General features: G+C 42.1%; 1 pseudogene; it reads left to right on the forward strand.

The window, feature by feature from the left end:
* Positions 1–645: 645 nt before the first annotated feature.
* On the forward strand, positions 646–763 carry LOC124608115 (annotated as a pseudogene).
* The last annotated feature ends 6,105 nt before the right edge of the window (positions 764–6,868 follow it).

A 6,868-nucleotide genomic window follows, 5' to 3' on the forward strand; every position in this document is an offset into this window, starting at 1 on the left:
TCCGAGTTGCTGACAAGAATTGTATAGAGAAGAATGAAAAAGAAAAAAATGATGATCCCTTACATGACGACTTGGCTTGTTTTTGAAAAAGTAAAAACACCAGCGAGGAAGGTCAAGCATTGAAGGATTAAGAAAAGTGGAGAAAGTTTCCTAGGATTTGTCACCTTAGGTATTCTGAGGGTAGCATGAGTAAAATACAGGGAGAGAAAGGCTATTTACAACTTGTACAGAAATCAGAAAGCAGTTCTAATAGTCAGTGGGCGGGAAAGGAAGCATTGGTTGCGAAGGGAGTGAGAAAGGGTTGTAGCCTATCCCTGCTTTTATTCAGTATGTACATTGAGCAAGAAGCAAAGTAAAAAAAACTTGGGGAACGAATTTAAAAATTCGGGGAGAAGAATTAAAAACTGTGACGTTTGCTGATGATATTAAATTCTGTCTGACGCAGCAAAGGACGTTCAAGAGTAGATTAATGGTATGGGCTGTGTTTTGAAAAGAAGACATGAGGTACACATCAGCAAAAGCGAAACAAGGGTAATGGAATACTGTCAACATAGTTTAGGCGATGCTGAGGGCATTAGTTTAGGAAACGAGGCACTAAAAGAAGTAGTCGAGTTTCGCTATTTAGGCAGTAACATAATTAATGAAGGCAACGGCCTTGCCGCAGTGGATACACCGGTTCCCGTCAGATCACCGAAGTTAAGCACTGTCGGGCGTGGCCTGCAATAGGATGGGTGACTGTCCTGGCCTCCTTGAGCTGTTGCCATTTCTCGGAGTGCACTCAGCCTCATGATGCCAAATGATGAGCTACTCGACCGAATAGTAGCGGCTCCCGTCAAAGAAAACCATCATAACGACGTGCTGACCACACGCCCCTCCTATCCGCATCCTCAGCTAAGGATGAAACGGCGGTCGGATGGTCCCGATGGGCCACTTCCGGCTTGAAGACGGAATGCTTTAATTAATGAGAGCCGAAGTGGATATGATATAAAATGCAGACTGGCAATGACTAGAAAAGCATTTGTGAAGAAGACAAATTTTTTAACATCGAATGTAGATTTTACGGTCGAGAAATATTTTATGAAGGTATTTGTCTGGAGTGTAGCCTTGTATGGAGGTGAAACGTGGGCGTAAAGGAGTCTAGACAAGAAGAGAACAGAAGCTTTGGAAATGTTGTGCTACAGAAGAAAGCTGAAGATTAGATGGTAGGTGATGTAACTAATGATGAGGTACTGCTTGCAATTGGGAAGAAAAGAAATTTGTGGCACGACTTCACTGAAAGGGGGGATCGGTTGATAGGCACATTGTGACACATTACCAATTTATTATTGGCAAGAAGTGCGGGGGGGGGGGGGGGGGGGGAGAGGGATAAGAACTGTAGAGGGTGAGCAAGAGATGAATGAGTCATTTATGTTAGCGCAATTTCCAGGCAGAGGTTGGCTCAGTGGCAAGAGGAAAAACCGGTAATCCGAGGGTCGTGGGGTCAAATCCCAATGCGAGAACTTTTTATTTTTATTTTCAGTTTTTACCTTACTTCAACTGCAAACAAACCGGAATAGCCCTTGGTATGCTGTATTTTTTAATATTTTTTTTTATAAAGGGTATAAAAGGACAGGCAAGGGAAAAATTGGAATTGTAAATAATTTTCCAGGAAGAAATTGTTAGGCGCACACGAGAACCTCATACACAAAATCAGATACCTTTATAGCTTTAAAATTGATTTACACGTACTGGGATGATATTCGTTGCAAAAACAGTGGAAGCAGTAATTGTCTCGGTGTCTTTCACACGCTATAAACAATGTGTTTCTACGCTTTAGGTTTCCGTAGAAAAACAAAATTACTTTACTTTCGTAAAATGTTCTCTCTCATCGTACAATTTGGAAGTAAGCCACGCGTAACGCACCATTCCACCAAAAATTAGTTAGGGTAGCTAGTGATGTACAGTCGAATGTATTTTGATGCAGTCTTCTCAGGATGTGATTTCTTTTTCTCTCGCTCGAGGAGCCGATTTTACCTGCGCAGGGGACTTATTGTTCGCGAGCAGCTGTCGATGACTGTTCGAACGTCAAAATGAAACTAACGGAATACGAAGTGCTGTACTCTTTAATTACAATCCGTTCTTGGAAAGTTAATTGCAGAGTCCTCGTGGGCGCTGTAATTACAATCCTTTCTCGGAAATTTATTTGCAGTTCCAAATTTTCCTCTGCTCATTTGTTTCACGCCATTTATGAAAATATAAATGAATAAAGTATACTGAGCATTGTTTCCGTTTATTTCCAGTGTAAGTAACGTAAACACTGAACGTAAAAAATAAAAATTGTTTCCGCATAGGGTCTCAACCCCGTGACCTTCGGATTAACGTTCTGTACACTCTCCGCTGCAGCAACCTGTCCCTGGTAACAACGCTACCATAAATGGGTACGTCACTCCCGACCCCTGCCAAAAATGCTTCCTTTTCCCCAAACGCTTGGTCATTTGGAGCTCCAACTTCTGTCATTTTCATTTCAAGTCCAGCGTATACTGTAAATTCTGAATGGAATCGGTGACGACGAGTAGGTGCGGTCTCCTTGTGAAATTAGCACCTATGTCAACTGCAAGGCAAGTCTGTTGCATCGCAATTGCAGCGTGTATATTTAGTTTTCGGACTGATGGTTCAAATGGCTCTGAGCACTATGGGACTTAACATCTGTGGTCATCAGTCCCCTTTCGGACTGATATCCGGACCGGAAAATAATTACCCCAACCCATCCCTATTGGCATGGAAACTAAGTGATAACATGGCATTATTGGCCGAAAAGCCCCATTTGTGTTTGTGCGGCTGACTATTGTAAATACTTTTATTTGACGTCACCTCGGCGACTTGAGAGTTGACGATGATGCAATGACGACGATGCGGACAGGTTGACACCCAGTCTATAAGTGGATAAAATCTCTGACCCAGCTGGTAATTGAACATGGGGACCCTGGTCTAGCGGCAGAAACGCTAACCGTTATTTAATTTCGTAATATTTCTTGTGACAATGGTTCTTTGCGGATGGGCATGACACCTTCCAGATTCTGTCTATGAGAAGTTCACAAGGCTTCCTTTTTATATATATTTTTATTTTTTTATTACAGCGAGTTGTCAGTCCCCTGATCGAACACTCTGAGCTACTGTGCCAGCACCACTGGATCGTAAGCTATGGAATTTTGGAATGTAAAAGATGTATTATAAATGGACATTAAGCTTTCCACTTGCTACGCAAAGAATTCTGTTCCAGAATCTCCACCTACTATCAAAAACATTCAGTTTAAATGCATGAGAGCTACTGGTTTTTCTCTCTCTCTCTGTTTCTCCTCGTTTACAGAGTTCAGCAAAATATCCATCAAAACTTTGTTCCCCTAAGCCCTCCCGAGGGCCTCTCCCCATATTTACTGCTATTTCCCCTTCTCTCATCGTAACAGAATTTTTTCCCCTGCTTAAACCGCTTATAAGAGAGGGTGGAAGGCAAGTCTTCTGCCTAATCTCTCCAGCCGACCGCCACCCTCCATTTGATTTCTGGGCCGCCGGGCCGCCTGCAACCGCACTCAGCCCCCATGAAGACGCCCATCCATCCGCAGCGCTCCTGCGCCTCGGAGAAAGTGCGCCGATACCGGGTTATCCCATCAGCTAAATCAATTTGGGTGTCTTAATCTGGCCCGCTGGCCACTCCAGACCCCCCTTAATTGTGATTCCTCCCCGAGCAGGCGAACGCGATAGCTCCATCAATCAATACGTTGCCGCCCCTTCTGCTCGGCTACTCGCCGTCTGCTCGTCAGAGCGAAATAGGGGAAGGGGGGTAGGGAGAAGAAAGGGGGGAGTGTTGGGAGGAGAGAGCAGCAGAGAACGCGGCTCTCTGCCGAACCAAGATGGATTGTCTCGGCCTGTGATTAACCCGTGTCTTAAGGCTGCAATGTTCGCACGGTCAGCGTGTAATGGACGAACCTCTGGCTCCACGTTTGCTCCCTGCCGAGTCATAGCGGTGGTGTTCCGAGCAGCAGAGAAGACCGTGATAGTGAACAACAGCTCACGCCGGAAACAGCCCCAGAATTACAAGTCGTACGTAGGCAGCTACTCGATTATCCGCATCTCCACCTTATTTTCGGTTACCAGATACAAGATGCGTGCCGATGACTCGAATGTGTAGATCAAGAATTTATTATAAGATATTGTTAGATAAGAATTCTGTCTGTTTTGCCATAAAGTGACCATTAGCCCACGAGCACCTTATACAATTATTTTACAGTTATATAAATCAGTTACATTACTGGCTATTAAAATTGCTACACCAAGAAGAAATGCAGATGATAAACGGGTATTCATTGGACAAATATATTATACTAGAACTGGCATGTGATTACATTTTCACTACACTATATACGCATCGATTACTCTCACCTGAACTCTGCAAAATAGACATGCAACCCATCTGTAACATATCCATAAATGTTTGCTGGTGCGATATCCACATCACGATTAAACCGTCCCCTACATTCTTACGGTTATTTGCTGACTGAAGTATTTACACTATCAGATTTCGGGGACTCAGCCCCATCTTCAATTGTGTCTACTCGTATAAACAGTAGGTCGCAGCGTACATGTCAAAGCTAACTTGCTCGGTAAGACATCTGCCAGACGTGCCTCGTCCGATTGATTACCGTATTGTACTCAGGTAAAAGGAACTGCTGAAAGGTGCTTCTTGCGCTGGCAACTTTGAATGTTCTATCTGATGAGCCATGTACGGCAGATGTGTTACCTTGCAAGCTATTTCTCACAATGTCGCTTCGACCAAATATTTACAGATATATCTGTAAATGGGTCTGAGTCGTGAAACCTGGCAGTGTAAAGACTTCAGTCACTAAATAACAGTGCAGCCTCAGTGGATGTTTTAATCACAAACATCTCACAAATCCACAACGGAAGTGGCCAACGTGGGCGAAGAATAGGCGGCTCAACCCACCCTGTGGGATATCCCACCCAACCATGCCATACGACGATTACATTTTTTTTTTTATTTTCTGTAAATACATGTTTTTATTTTCGTTTATTTATTACTTTATTTGTTCTGACAAGAATAAGAGTGCGTCACATCATCTCTTATGTATAACCAAGTTTTCTACTTATTTTGCATTATGTTCACATAGCGACAAATATGTTATAAAAAGACTTATATACAATGTGCGAGATAACACTTAGAAGTAACTTAAATACAAACAGTGGAAAGCAATAGTAGGCATTGTAGCAAATAGCTCACTTTTTATTAGTTCATGAAAAGTTAAATACAAAAGAAAAATTATGAACAGGTATATTTAAACTAAGTGGATTTTCAGCAATGGACATGAGGGAAAGGGCAGGGGAGGTACAGCAAGAGGAGTGTATAGAAACACTTGTAATGAAGAGAGGAAATGAAATTACGTACTAAAGAGACGAAAAGCAGCGTAATTGGGTGAAAAGGGGAGCATTTGATTTACTGATTGACAGAGCAGAGACTAGTAACACACATCAGTTCTTAGGGAAAAGTATGGCAGTTACAAAATGCAGTTATTCAGCCTATTTTCAAATGCTACAGGGCACTGAATTGTGCACAGAACGCAGAATAGCTTGTTCCATCGGTGGACACCAGCAGCACAGAAATTTACAAATGTTCCCTGTCTCATGGGTAGGATCATATAGCACATTAGCTTCTCTTAAGATTTAGAAGGCATGACGGGTGTTAGATTTGTGATATGAGGTACTGGCGTGCACGCACACTAAGTACCTGGTCGCAACCATTCTAAATGGGCGTATGAGCCACTGACATGGCCACATAGATAGATACTGCGGATGTAGCGCACACTAATCTTGGTAGGCAGTTACTATCACCTAGTGTATTCACTACTCGTGCCGTACTGGGCTGTACCGCGATATCGAAGTTTCGCCAGTATAACTGTCAGCTCAAGTGTACCTTTTACATAACTTATAGCTAAATTTGATATTTCTGGAGGGCTTAACGCCTATAAAATGCACATTAGCCATGTACTATACTTTTCAGTTCACTTGTGATGGCGTGTAAGAGATAGAAAAATCGATTTGTGGGGATATTTTACAAATTAACGTCTAAAGACGGAATTGGACTTTCCCAAAGGAACAGCTATGGTTATTAACGTTACTTCGTCTCTGGAACGTGAACTGTATAAGTAACCATGAAAAACTGTTAATAAACTCTGGTCATGGATTTTACTTTCTATATTTTCTCGCTGTTTATACCATGTACCTGAAAAGTTCGCACTAAAATGATACAAGAAATCGACACAGTTAGGTGTGCTGCATCTCTTGTGAAAAAAATTGAAGAACAGGGTGAATGTTAATCTCTCAGAAATTGATAACACCCAGCGAATACTGTAGGTTTTTTTCTTGTGATTTCTGTTGGACTTTGCAGTTGATTAAGTACAGAGTAAGTTTTCACCTTACTTTTAACTAAGTCACTATACTGAAATATTAAAAGCCATTTCATTCAAACATATTGATTAAGACCGACCTGCTCGCTTAAATGAAAAAAGAAAAGATGCCAAGAGTATATTACGAAACCTGAGAGCCACTTCCACTGTGAAGAGAGACATGTGCAGTTATTTGTTTTCTTGCAGATGGTATGGACTTCAAGCGATGCCAGCTTCAGGAGGTATACAGATTTGCCCTTATTCCATATTTATCTGTGCAAGTCTACCATAAAGTGGTCTCGCTGTAACAAACAGTGCCTTGAAATTGTCTCTACATAATATATGGAAACCCCACTTCAGGGAATTGACTTAAATTTTTCAGCAGCGTTCCAGCCAGTTTACGATTTCGTCTTCATTATTTACAGCTAGACTTC

This window comes from Schistocerca americana, chromosome 3, assembly GCF_021461395.2.
Source record: "Schistocerca americana isolate TAMUIC-IGC-003095 chromosome 3, iqSchAmer2.1, whole genome shotgun sequence".
In the NCBI taxonomy this organism is placed as follows: Eukaryota; Metazoa; Arthropoda; class Insecta; order Orthoptera; family Acrididae; genus Schistocerca; species Schistocerca americana.